The following is a 14,806-nucleotide window of genomic DNA, read 5'->3' as shown; positions in this document are numbered from 1 at the left end:
GCTAAATCCAGTTGTTGGCTGTGACGTCAACACATTTGGCGTGACATCACAGCTAAAAGGCTCCACTGTTCAATTGTGGAAACTAGCTTCATCGCAATTACTTATCAGTTTTATTTTCTAAGAAATAGGAAAGTCTATCTCTGTTTTTGTTGATGTGACATTTAAGAAATCAACTTACGACCCAACAGAAAAAAGAATGAGATCCTATTATGTTATGAAATGTTTGATTTTTAACAGACAGGGTCCTCTCACAGAACAGTGACGCTACAAACGTGACACGATTCATCAGGATGCCATTATGCTCGCTGACAGTTCAGAGCTATGTCCTAAGATAAGATAAGCAGGTGGCAACCAAGGTCAAGGTGCATGACCGCCACCCACTGTGTTGGTGCACCGTTCCTGGAGGTACTGCAATACCAGGTCACTGCGTGGAGTGGACAGAGCCCGCCCCTAGTCCATCTCCCTGTTCCAAAAATAAATTATACATTTTTTTAGATGTTACATTTTGTTCTTCTACTGTGTTACATCATTTGCTGTCTTTGATTTTAAATGACATATTAATTAGCTCTTTGTCTCTGATGCTTTGTATTCTGGTTTTTCCTGTCCGTCCCCTTTGTGAAGCACTTTGTAACAGCTGTAGTGATGAGCATTGAAAAACACAACTTATTTTTAAATGTATGAATCAGATCTTTATTTTTTCGTCTTTCTCCTCCCATTAATGACCCCTCAGATTCTATCCATGTAGAACTAACATCCAATTTGTTGCAGCTCCAGCAGCCATGGCAGTAACAAGCTGTAGCTCTGTAGCATTAGCTCTATTGCATATCGTACATAGGTGCATACATTGAACATAAAACATAAAAACACAATAAGTACTTTACAGAAGAAAAAAAACAAATATAAAATAAAAAGATATAAAAGATATAAAAAGTAAAGTAAAAGTAAAATGCAAAATGCAAAATGTGAAATGCAAAATGCAGAATGCAAAACAGGAGTGCAATGTAATGTAATGTCTGGCTTGAGTTGGAGGGGGCAGGTTCCTCCTCTTCATCCCTCTTCCTCTTCTTGAGGGAAGGAACCTGCATTGAGTTGGAGGGGGCAGGTTCCTCCTCTTCATCCCTGTTCCTCTTCTTGAGGGAAGGAACCTGCATTGAGGTCGAGGGGGCAGGTTCCTCCTCTTCATCCCTCTTCCTCTTCTTGAGGGAAGGAACCTGGCTTGAGTTGGAGAGGGCAGGTTCCTCCTCTTCGTCCCTCTTCCTCTTCTTGAGGGAAGGAACCTGGCTTGAGTTGGAAGGGGCAGGTTCCTCCTCTTCATCCCTCTTCCTCTTCTTGAGGGAAGGAACCTGGCTTGAGTTGGAGGGGGCAGGTTCCTCCTCTTCATCCCTCTTCCTCTTCTTGAGGGAAGGAACCTGGATTGAGTTGGAGAGGGCAGGTTCCTCCTCTTCATCCCTCTTCCTCTTCTTGAGGGAAGGAACCTGGCTTGAGTTGGAGGGGGCAGGTTCCTCCTCTTCATCCCTCTTCCTCTTCTTGAGGGAAGGAACCTGGCTTGAGTTGGAGGGGGCAGGTTCCTCCTCTTCATCCCTCTTCCTCTTCTTGAGGGAAGGAACCTGGCTTGAGTTGGAGGGGGCAGGTTCCTCCTCTTCATCCCTCTTCCTCTTCTTGAGGGAAGGAACCTGGATTGAGTTGGAGAGGGCAGGTTCCTCCTCTTCATCCCTCTTCCTCTTCTTGAGGGAAGGAACCTTCCCAGCAGGGCTGCCCTCCTCGGCCAGGCTGAGAGTGCTGCTGGTGGAGTCCTCCTTCAGGATTACATGGTCTCCATGTCCTAAATTGTCAGAGCTCTGACCCCGGCAGATGTCCATCAGATCCTGACTCGATTTCACACTGGAAGACAAATGAAACTGATGAGCCAAACACCTTAATCTCCTCATATCTCATATCATTTTACCTGTATCTATCAGCACAGACATACACAGAACATCTAAGCACACACTTACTAGGAGCTGTTTTTGAATGGACCCTCAAAGTGGCTCATGGTGATGAAGGGATGCTGGAGAATCTGTCTGGGGGTAATTCTTTCAAACTGATTCATCATCAGCATCTCTGTCAGCAGGTTGATAAAGATCTCCAGGTCACATTTTTCCGCGTGGTCGTCTTCTCCCCATGTGAGCCGAGGCATCGTCTTAAACAAGATGAGAAAAGAACATTGTTTGTTTTAGATATGTTGTGCCGTTATAAATTCATCCAGGCTCTCAACGAGAATTGAAACTATTGACTGAAATGAAGAATTGTTTTATAGTTTGCTCCAAAGGCAGTGGATAGCACAGGGGAAAGTAACACAGACTGAAGGAAAGACACCATGATCAAACGCAGCTATGTGATGGTAAACTAAATTCTTACCCAAAATCGGCTTTCCATCCACTGTTTTGGCCAGAACCAGTGTGGATTGAAGTCTCCTTCATTCACTGGCTTTCCAGTTGTAAAGTCAATATTCCTCATCTGGGGAGAAAACACAATGTTGGGAGAGTTAGTTAACGTCAAGTTTGCAAACCCATCATTGTTGATCAGGTGCACTTCTTTGACTGAGCTATATGGATGAAGTGTCTCTAGTTTGTCTCAGTAAGAAAATTGTAGAAATCAGTGATTCTCTACTGGAAACTCTGTCACTATTCTAATCAAGTGTGTGGATTTAAAAATACAAATAAAATCACGGCAGGCATGTTTGTAGTGTTTTCAGTACGTGTGATACTGACCAAATCAGTCTCATCAGAGGCGGGGAACAGGGGACTGCCCATAGCCAGCTCAGCAGCAATGCAGCCTAGAGACCATACGTCGATGGCCTCGTTGAACGGAGCTTTCTGCAGAATCTCAGGAGATCTGAGTAGAAGAAGAGAAACACAAACATATTATATTGATTTGAATTTATTACAGCAAACACAGCTGTCCCAGGTATACAGATGTGCTGTCAGTAACTTACCTGTACCACAAGCTCTGGAGGACGACACCTATCCATTGCTTAGGATTGTTGCAGGCTAAGCCAAAATCAATGACTTTTACTTTCAGTGGCTGCCTGACGTGATCCACCATCATAATGTTTTCTGGCTTCAAATCGGCATGAACGATCCCTGCGCTTTTCAGGAATTCCAAGGATGTCGCCAGCTGAAATCATGAATAACAAAATATAAATCATGAGCTACAGAGTTCTTCTCATCTACAAACACACATGTTCATTGATGGCTGCAAAAACAGAAACAACTGACTATCAGTCAGATATTACAAACTCGTATAGTTGACTATAGGAACAGGTAAACAAGATAGTTTGGAGATAGACCAACATACACAGCACTAGTGATTGTACACTAAATGTAATGATTGGAAGAACTGAAGGCATCTTCAGTCTATAAGGAAATCATTTAACTTAACATAGTGCAAACATCTTTCATTAGTTGTTACTGAAACAACAAAACTGCATTTTAAATGGAAGTTACAACTGGGATTTTGACAACTGTAAAAGACACATTTAAAAGTTCACCCTACAAAGTAGTTAGTGTAAGAAACAAACCTGCTGCAGAATGGGGCGGATCTGCTTCAGCTCAAGATGTTGACCCGGGCTGATCTGCATGAATTCCTGCAGATCTATACCCAGGTGCTCAAACACGAGGCAGTAATGTCCCTTGTAGGCGAAGGAGTCTTTCAATCCGACAATGTTGTACTTTTCTGAGTGGAGCTCCATCATATTTTGAAGGATGGCCTCCTCTTCCTCCGCAAACTGCATGTGTGCCGTGCTTTTCATCATTTTTAAAGCCACCGTTTCATTGGTGCTCACATTCCTGCATTGGACGACCATTCCATAGGTTCCACAGCCGAGGTATTTCTGCACCTGGTAAAGTGCAGTGGGGGAGGGGATGAGGTCTCCCATTTTTAATTCTAAAACCCTGTTGTCAGACATGGTGACGGAACAATTCTGCTGTTGATTTCTCACACCTGTCGGGAGAATAGAAAAGAAGGAATTTAGACACTTCAACAAAATCAGTCATTTTAAAACTAAAACAACTCCCTTAATCAAAGATACATTACAGACCAATAAATGTTGCTTACTTCTGTTACTAATACTACTCCTTTGACTTTATGTACATATTTATTGTACACAATTCAAATTGAGTATACCAAGTAAAATATATATGATGATAAAACTATTAATGACACATAGACTTTTTACTTTTACTCCCACCAAGCTCAAATTGTAACAACACACTTTGTAATAACATACTTAAGCTGCTTAATTCAACAAGTTTCAGGTGGAAAATATTCAACTCACCAGATGCTTGATCCAGGGAAGGTGATGTTTGTTTGGGCAAGAAGTTTAAATCTTTAAAAACAAAGTGTTAGTCTCTGAAATCATGCAAAAGATTTTCTCCAACTACTTCTCAAGTAAGGATGACTGAAAATCAGGAAGCTCTGTGTGTTTATATATCTCTCACTGTAGCAATGTTCTAGAATTCTCGAATCCCTCATCAGCATATGGCTGTGATGACCAATTACACGACACATTTGTTACCTTTTATGGATTCATATAGAGACATCAAAGGACACATACAAGATATGTCCTATGATTTCTCTATATGAATCTTTGTTAAACATCATGATTTCAACAGTAGGTGGCGGTAATTCACCTTGACGATGGTTGCCACCCGCCAATAAATCAAACAAAGAAGAAGAAGAAGAAGAAGAAGAAGAAGAAGGCGATCATGATTTGTTACAGAAACACTAACACAAGGCTCCCAATAAACTCAGCCTGTGCCAATCCAAGTGTGTTTTATCTCTTTATTCAGTGAAAGCTGCACTTCTGACATACACAGTTTGCAAACTTAGTTACCACCTTATTAGGTACAGCTCAGAGTACTGCAGTTTAATATTGCAGTTGTGCAGTCAACCCGACCTTCCTCTGTGGTAATTAGGCCGATATAAAAACAGTTTTGCGCCTGAGTCACGGCAGGCTGTTTTTCATCAGCTATGGTGGTGTGTTGGTTTGAAAGTAAAGTGTGGTCAGGCACACTGTTGGTGTGATGATGTACATATACAGTTCCACAATATCTGAGGACAGCCTGCTGGTGTGGAAATATCCTGAGTAAGCATTAGAATGTTTATTGTCTGCTTCAGTTGAGGCTTTGACCAGTAATTGACCTCTATTAACTGTATGCATTGGAAGCAAGGTTTTGTTTTCACCCTTGTCTGTGGGTCTTGGTGAGATTCTTATTTGGGATGGTGTTAACCCAGATGAAATACTTTTGGTTTTGATCAGTCAAATGTCAAAGGTCAAGGTAAAAAAAAAACAAGGTCCAATTAGAACGGTACTCAGTAGATTGCATAACTTCAACAAGGCTCAACAGTCCCCTTGAGCTCAATCAAGCTTCATGGCTAAGGCAACAAAACAATGCCTCATTTAGATTCATATGGGGTCAATATTTCTGTTATGTAGTTTGTAACCGGTCGAATGCCAGCTTTAAAAGTGATCATTAAAAGAAGATTAACTGAATTAGATTTTATTCAATTTTGTTTGAATAGCGCCAAATCATAAAATACATAAAGGCACTTGAGATTGCATCATATTAGTTTTTGCAAGGTGCAGCTGGACAATGTGTGGCCTTATAGTCGGATTCTTCAAAATTCTGGAGATTGTGTTGATTGACTCCCCCCCCCCCCAAACAAAAGAGTGAGAACAATAAGCCCTACACATAATTATCACACTGGCTATGTGTGATTAGTGTGTGATGTCACTATGATGTATATCAGCTCCATTTCTATCATCCTCTTTGTCATACAGCACATGATTCAAATTTCACAGTAATGCTTCAAACGGGATTTGTCATGGCTTCCCTCCCACTGTCCGTCTTTGATACTTGAACCTACTGTTGCATTGCACACTGAGGCTGGTGGTCATGACACTTTTGTTTTACTACACTAGTGCAGTGCTCATTCTAAACCTGCCTGTTTAGAACGAGCTCTTTCTTTTCTCATGAGTTAATGCTACTTCAGAATTATTCCTTGTCATAGTGGGTCCTCCTCAAACAGTTCTACAGTATACTGTCACTTTTTATTGTTTGTGTGCTGGACATTAAGTGCAGAGATTTTTATGATGCAGAGTGAAGTTAGAAAACTTTGTGTTGATCGTACCTGGTTTATCTGAAGTAAAGATTTTATAGTTAAGGTAGTTCATAAACGGGATTGGTTTTATTACTGTTCACATGTGTGGCCACAATATGTAAGTTTGACTGATTTACTGAACCAATTTGTTATTTTTTTCTGCATTGCATGTTGGCTATTTCAGAGGTCTTTCAGTCAATCAACACAATCTTCAGACCCCAGGTCAAACCTTCTTACCCCCAAAACATTACAGAGTTTATCTGAGGACGTAGAAGAAGACTCAGTTCACACACTGACATTGAAGGCACTAACTGCTACAGACCGCTGGTCGCCTGTTGATTAGTTTTTTATTCATATTGAACGTAGAGTGTGTAAATCACACAGAACTTGGAACTGCAATTCCCATGACCACAAAGAATACACATTGTGTATCAGTGTGAAGCAGAAAATATGAACCATTTGTATTCGTGGAATTGTTAGATTCCCCCCTTTTTTGCCCCGAGAAAAACCATAAAGAAAAATAATAAAGACTAAATAAAGAAAAAACACTTAAAGGGGACATAGCATGCAAATTCCACTTTGTTAGTGCTTCTACACGTTAATGTGGGTATCTGGCATGTCTACCAACCCAAAAACTCTGGGGAAAAAACACTTGCGCGTTTTGTTATAGTTCCTCTAAGTCAGAAACGTCATGCTTGAGCGACTCGATTGCGCTTCCTGGGTTTTGTGTCGTAACAAGGAACTGGAAGTCTCCCTACATGGTCTTGGCCCACCCCCCCCACCCCCGTCCCCCCACACTCGCTACGCCGGGTTTACACCGGAGGCAGCGAGGCTGCGAGGCAGCGCAGCGCCGTTCCCAAGCGCGCAGCCGGGCTGTTCACACGGGACGAGCATTTCTCCGCTGGTCAGCCCGCAATTCACTCACATGTGGCATTTGTCTGGATCGTTGGGACTGGGAGGCTGCAGCAGCTGCTCGGGCGCGACCGCTCGCTCTCCCATGCGTGAGCTGGAATTTGTGTCAGCGCCACACAGCCAGCAGTGTGGAAGACTTCCGCAGTGTTCAGCGCTACTGTAACCCCCGAACCCCGACATTCAACGGGTACAACAACAAGCGGAGAAAGCAGAATCGCGGGCTGACCTTATATATACAGTCTATGGGGCTGACCAGCGCGGAGAAATGCTCGTCCCGTGTGAACATCCAGGCGGCTGCGCGCTTGAGAACGGCGCTGCGCTGCCTCGCAGCGGTCTTCCACACTGCCAGCTGTGTGGAAGACTTCCGCAGTGTTCAGCTCTACTGTATGCCGGGGTACAGTAGTTACGCCGGGTTACAGTAGTTACGACGGGGTACACCGGACGCGGAAGCGCCGCTGCGAGGCAGCGCAGCGCCGTTCTCCAGCACGCAGCCGCCTGGCTGTTCACACGGGACGTGCATTTCTCCGCTGGTCAGCCCCATAGACTGTATATATAAGGTCAGCCCGCGATTCTGCTTTCTCCGCTTGTTGTTGTACCCGTTGAATGTCGGGGTTCGGGGGTAAATGATGGTCTTCATAGCCCCCCCCCCCCCCCCCCCCTCTCTTTCTCTCTCTGTCTGTCTGCTTGTGTGCTTGTAGTGGATGGGCAGAGGGGGACATTTAATTATGTGATTGGGAAAATTAAAACTCCAGGACAACAGAAGGGGAATACAAAGTATGGGATGCATATTTGATAATTTATATCATATAAAATATGTAATTTATATCGTTTAAAATCATGGGGGGAGAGGGGGGAGGGGGGAGCTGGCTCATTAGCATTTAAAGGAACAGGCACTCAAAACAGGTCACTCTGTGGAGGGCTGTTTTAGACAGGGTAAAAAGGGTGCTGTTTTATATGATCCTTGTGGTATTTTGACCAAAGTATGTTACAGACATTTCATTAAGACCCCAAGGAACCATATCAACTTGTGGTAAAATGGGCATGCTATGTCCCCTTTAATGTCACAACTCATTCAGATTTGCCGGAAGACATTCGTGTGAAAGTTACCTTGAAGCTACTGACATTTTCCCAGAAATAAAAGTCTCAACACACACATTATACATTACACACAATTTATTATCTTTTCGGTGTGAGCTGATCTACATTGTAAGTATGAGCGTCACACTGATAGAAGTGGAGAGAACTGCCCTGCAGCAACACATGCCAATGCTGCCAACATGACCTTTGTGGCTTTATGGCTGTGACTACAGCTACAGTCTGCAGGCTTCATTCTTGAATCTCTTTTTTGTAGGTGGCAGATCAGTGGGTTGCTCAACCAGAGCATTACACGGGGAGAGGATAAAGAAACACGATGATATTCAACATTCTCCAGTTGCTCAAGCGCTGCATGAAGGCCTAGAGGGCTTTATGACAACTCATGTGATCTGTGCATTTGAATGTTAATCCTCTGATGTATCATCACGCTGCATGTGATCTGGTCATCCCAGCAGTTCATTGACAAAGAATTAGCCCCACTATGAATCCATTCCTTGTCTTATGATGCTTAGTTGCAGTTACAGCCGTAGCAGACCTGTAGCTTTTAAAGTGATTTACATTTTGTATTATATGTATCTCATGGCTGCTCACGTAGAACTATGTATCTGTTCTTGTGTGATTGTTTTGTGCAAAACAGATGCCCTTATTACTGTTTTATCAGGAATGTTTTTAACTGCTTTTATGTAGAGCACTTTGTGTTTGTTTTATAGGTTCTTATTTATATTCTAGCATAATAACAAGTACAGTTTGTACTATTAATTTCTGTCTGTCATGTGTGAGGGCACCGGCAGCAACTAATCTAGAACCTACCTTCCTTCCTTCCTTCACAGTTAGATTCTAATATTAATATGTGACAAAATATGTGCATTAACTGCAATGCTCTACTGTAACAGTTTATAAGCTCAAGAGCTGCAAAATGTTCTTTGATTATTAAATGTTCACTGTGGGAGATGTAGTGATGCACAGTAAAAGGAATTAGTGTTTTGTGTATGTGTGTGTGTACATGTGTGCACATGTCTCAACAGTCAGTAAGTGGGAGTAAATGGACTGACGAGTTGCAGCGCAGCCCACAAGCGTACGTGGGTTGCCATCTGAGATAGAAATCTGAGAGGGCGCATGATTTGTTAAAGCCCACAAGTGGTCACTCAGCCACCCCTCTCATGTTTGATCCTCACAGCCCCGTACAGCAGGGTGTGCAAGGGATCGAGGGATATGACAGAATGAGTGGAAGTAAGAAAAATTGAGGCGAAGAATGTGAATTGAAAAATGGATGTCCAATAAAAAAATGTAACCATGAATTATCAAGTGATTTGATTAATTTGAAGCAGTTTTATTCAAAATGGTCTTAATATGATGAACAGAGAGCCACGTTTCATCATTTCCCCTGGTTCAGATTCATCATTCGCATCACGTTCATTTATCATTTTAGAAAAGGGGCCTCAGGGGTAGAAGTTGCAAAAATGATGAAATTCTTTCAAATAAACTGCTTACATATTAATAATGGTTGCGATGAAGTGCATGTGAACTGAGAGCATCACAATGGACTGGTACTTTCTACGGTCTACCACTCACCATTCAGAATACCCAACTTGCATTTATCATTCACAGCAAACCATTTTTGTTACTTCCGCCCAAAATGAGACTCAAAAGCCCTCGCCCATTGTAAGATGAGATCTCAGTGGCTGTGGACTTTGGACAGGAGAAACAAAATATGCTACTGAGTTCGCAGTTACCGAGCTAACTACAGCGGTTCACCAGTGACTCAGTACGTCTTAGGGTACTACACATGAAACATTTACTCATCTAGGAAGGCATTGAGCACATTCCTCTTCCAAGGCCCAACAGTCCCATTAACCACACCTAGACCTGAATCTGCAACAGATTGCATACACTCATAGATATCAGTTCCCTTAAGGAAAACAGACAGAGAGAAGCTGTGTTTCAATTCAGGGGCTACATCCTTTGGAGGAAGCATTCTACCCAGCCCATGTAGACTGCATCCTTTATAGGCCGTATAGACCGTGAAAGTAAAACCAAAACAACACGGTCTGGTCTACAGAGGATTACTGTGGTGTCACCAGCTCGTGTTGCCTAGCAACAAAGTTAAAATTGGACATGACGAGAAAGTTTTGGGTTGGACCAGAAGGATCCACCCATTGGAGCCTTAAATATTTGGAAGTACACATTTGTCAGCCACATTTGAAAGTGCCTTCGGAGTGAGAGAGTCTAGTTTTGCTGCTTTGATGCAATAAGTCTTCAAATCGAACCTCCAAAGAATGCAGCCCCTTCAAGAGTTGACAATAAGAGACCAGTCATCATTCACTGAACTTGAATTTTGTAGGCTACCCAATTTTAGCTTCTTAGTTATAAATCAAATTGCACAGGTGAACAAAGAAGGGGAGGAGCCTGATATTGTAATATTAAATCATGCATCACCTGGCGTTGTTATTCCGTCGTTTTATGGTTTCTATGTGAAGTGGTATCTATGAGCATTTTACAAGAAAGCTGCAACCAGGAACACCACAGGTCAAGGGTTTTTCTGATTCATATAAGGTCACTGACGAGTTGCAGCTCAGCCCACAAGCGTGGGACGACATCTGAGGTAGAAAGCGTCTGAGAGAGCGCATGCTTTTTGTGTCACCAACCTTTGACCACTGGAACCTAATCAGGTAATCTTTGAGATAACTGGTCAACTCATTCAGATTTGCCGGAAGACATTTGTGTGAAAATTACCTTGAAGCTACTGACATTTTCCCAGAAATAAAAGTCTCAACACACACATTATACATTACACACAATTTATTATCTTTTCGGTGTGAGCTGATCTACATTGTAAGTATGAGCGTCACACTGATAGAAGTGGAGAGAACTGCCCTGCAGCAACACATGCCAATGCTGCCAACATGACCTTTGTGGCTTTATGGCTGTGACTACAGCTACAGTCTGCAGGCTTCATTCTTGAATCTCTTTTTTGTAGGTGGCAGATCAGTGGGTTGCTCAACCAGAGCATTACACGGGGAGAGGATAAAGAAACACGATGATATTAAACATTCTCCAGTTGCTCAAGCGCTGCATGAAGGCCTAGAGGGCTTTATGACAACTCATGTGATCTGTGCATTTGAATGTTAATCCTCTGATGTATCATCACGCTGCATGTGATCTGGTCATCCCAGCAGTTCATTGACAAAGAATTAGAGATAACTGGTCAACACTTGAAGATGTTCTCTCCAGTTGGTCTTGAGATATCAGATTCAAGAGGCCAGAAACATGTGTTGTGAGGACACCGTGACCTTGACCTTTGACCATCAGATCAGTTCATCCGTGAGTCCAAGTTTGTAACAAATTTGAAGAAATTCCCTGAAAGCACTCTTGAGATAACGCGTTCACAAGAATATGACGTATGGATTTACCGATAACCCAAAAACATAATCCCTCTGGCCACTGCCGGCACGAAGGCATAAAAAGGCATTCATCATTTACTCATATGCTTCTCTTTATACACTTCAAACACTTCAAACCAGGAGAGAGCGGGTGTCCCACTGGCTGATGACGGCACACAGCGTCAGTCTGTGTCTAAAATCCAAACACCAGGGGAATGGATGGAATGCCATTTAAGGAATCACATGGCGAGTATGGGGAGTTACATGTTGGCAGCGACGCTCGGCATCCCACTGTGAGCCTTCCTCTGCGCTCCGGCCTCAATCTGTTGTGCAAAGACGTCAGTGTGTGAAGTTTCTTGGCAAAGAAATGTGTGATGACAATCAAGGATGCTCATACACACCTAGAAATACACACATAAGGAAGAACCTCTATAGTGGAAATAAGCTATTTCTGTTTCTTCTAATTTTAGCACTTTTTTTCTCACTTCAGAGTTGAGTGATTTCTGGTGGCAGCTCATCCTACCTCACGTGCTTTCATCCACACACACACACACACACACACACACACACACACACACACACACACACACACACACACACACACACACACACACACACACGCACACTGGAGAGACGTTGTGAGCCAATCTGTGCAGTGAACTGTTACCAATCTTTCTTCCTTAATCTTTTCTCTTCTCAGACCACACACACACACACACACACATATGCACGACAAGATATAAATGTGCACTGTGTCGTTTGCGTCATTCTTGTGTTTCCACAGCTCGTGTGCTCCGAGACTCCTCTGCATCTAAGCCCAATGCATCATTTATCCTCTTGTGTTCAGTGGAAAACCTTGCAGCCTGGCAGGTATCTCTTGGAAAATGACCACATGATGGAAACAAACTAAACCCAGTGCTATAAAAAATTCACAATAACCCGTTGAGTCATGGATACACCATATAGCTTGTGATGGGAATATCAACACTCAAAAACAGCTCAATAATCTTAAGTGCAGACATATATACTGTATATATAAAAAATATGCACAGGTGCCACCATGTTTTTGACTTTAGGACAATTGAAGAAATCTGATTATTTTTTTAGATATATCTAACCCCCTAATTACCACCATTAACATCTGTGAACCTAATGTTATCTAAGTTCAGGCTACACGTAAAATACACTAATTGTTCTTGAATATATTTAAATATAAAAAATTCAATGGGCCAATGTTAAGCCTGTTACTCATCTAAAAATGTTTCTCTAGAAATTCAAACTAAAGTTAATTTTGTATTGTTTTTTTAGCTGTAACAATTATATAACCGATTATTTGTTGGGTATGTAAAGTTTTTTTTGTCCACGTCAGTAGCTTGACTGCTATTTTGAAAAGCTAATATTCATCCTGTAGCATATGATGGAAAAGCAGGTGAAGGAACACAGTGGGGTGAGCAATCTTTGACAGGAAGTTAAGGGCTTCATGGGAAATGCATTCTTTATCCTGCGCAAACGCATTGAGATGGTGGAAAAACACAATCTCATGTTGTTCGGTGATCATGTGTCATATTGAGATTATTGTGTTACCACAGACGACGCCAAATACCCAAACCTAATAAACTATTCAAATGGTATAAATGAACATGTGTGACGTGTGCAGCCCTAATGTGAAAATTTTCCAGCTTGGCCCCCTGCGCCTGGAAATGAACCAGCTCTACCGAGACCTCTGCGGCCATCAGCAGCAATATGTGCTCCTGTGTGAAGATGGATTGCAGAGGTGGTCTGGCTGCACTGCTGTGGAAATTTACCTAATTTCCTTTCCATTTACACACACACACACACACACACACACACAGTACATAAAGGCAAGTATAAACTAACACACAAGCTGACGGTACACAAAGGAAAGTAATCATAACTAATAACACGCTGCACACAACTCAGCCGACCTGCGGGCAGTTTTTTTTTTAATTGACATTTTACGTCAAACCAAATCAAGACTGAGCTGTGTTAAACTTCTCCTGTTATACCGTGATATCAAACTCAATTTCTGGCTCACATACCAATCCATTTTCCCTGTACTTATCATTTTTATCTGTCTTTTCTGCAGAAATCATTAAGCCCTACTTGGAAGCCAATTACATTTCCAGGAACCTTTGGTATAACAGGACTTATTCACACTAATAGTGATTAAGTGTGTGGCGGACTGCAGAGTTTCTTCCTTTCAGAAAAAAAAAACTGATTGAAGGGCTTCACATGCAAATCTATGTTTCATAATCCCCCCTCGTATATAACCCAGATATTTCATGTAATTTCAGTTTTCCGCCGAAAAGAATATGATATCCCGTCTTTTGTAAGCTTTAAAAAAATGTGTTAATGGTTTCTTAACAGTAGCTCTTCACTGAACCACAGCAAACTCATTGCCCTCCCACAGACCTGAACCAAGGAGAACTACTGCACTGTTATGTTATCTTTGTTTCAGCTCAGCCCCAGTAAATGAAGGCTTCACCTTATGAAACTACATAGTTAGTGCCATCTGCATGATGAATTTAATTGCTTTTCCTTGCCTGACACACTTCTCTTCAACCCGCCTCATATAAATCTTCTTTGTGGTTTCTAACATTACTCAGGATTCCTCGAGTGTTAATCAAATATGGCGAATAAGGATGGGACTCATTCACCCAAATGCAGCGTAACAGGCCCTGGTCATACCTCTTATTAACATGTGTCTAGTCTGCTGGAAATAAAAGGAGACATATTATGCTCGTATCCAGGGTTATAATTCTTATTTGGATTTGTACTAGAAAAGGTTTACACACTCTAATGTTGAGAAAAAAAAAGTCCCTTTCCTCATACTGTCCATTGCTGCAGCTCCTCTTTTCAGCCTCTGTCTGAAACATTTGATTTTAGCTCCTGTCTCTTTAAAGGGATAGTTCACCGAAAAATGGAAAGTCACCCATTATCTACTCACCACTTTGCTGATGGAGGGGTGGGTGAAGTGTTTGAGTCCACAAAACACTTCTGGAGTCTCAGGGCTAAACAGCGTAGCAGCCGATTCCAATACAATTGAAGTCAACGGTGACTTCAGCTCAGCTTCTGCCTTTTGAATCCAGGGAGAGTTGATTGGCCAACTAGTCTCGGCGGTGCCAATCCCCCCTCCCTGGTTCACCTGGAGGTGCTCACTGGGCCTCCTCCACAATCCATGTTTGTGTTCTCCACTGGTAGCTGAGGCTAATGTCAGTTGTTTTCTTCTGAAAGGGGGTCGTTTGATAAGAGCCAGA

General features: G+C 42.3%; 1 pseudogene; it reads right to left on the bottom strand.

Annotated features, from left to right (window-relative positions):
• Window positions 1-383: 383 nt before the first annotated feature.
• On the bottom strand, window positions 384-499 carry LOC117753479 (annotated as a pseudogene).
• Window positions 500-14,806: the final 14,307 nt, after the last annotated feature.

The sequence above is a fragment of the Hippoglossus hippoglossus genome, chromosome 19 (genome assembly GCF_009819705.1).
Source record: "Hippoglossus hippoglossus isolate fHipHip1 chromosome 19, fHipHip1.pri, whole genome shotgun sequence".
NCBI classification, from domain to species: domain Eukaryota; kingdom Metazoa; phylum Chordata; class Actinopteri; order Pleuronectiformes; family Pleuronectidae; genus Hippoglossus; species Hippoglossus hippoglossus.
Note: the sequence above shows the minus strand (reverse complement) of the source record. Positions and strands in the feature narration are given on the sequence as shown.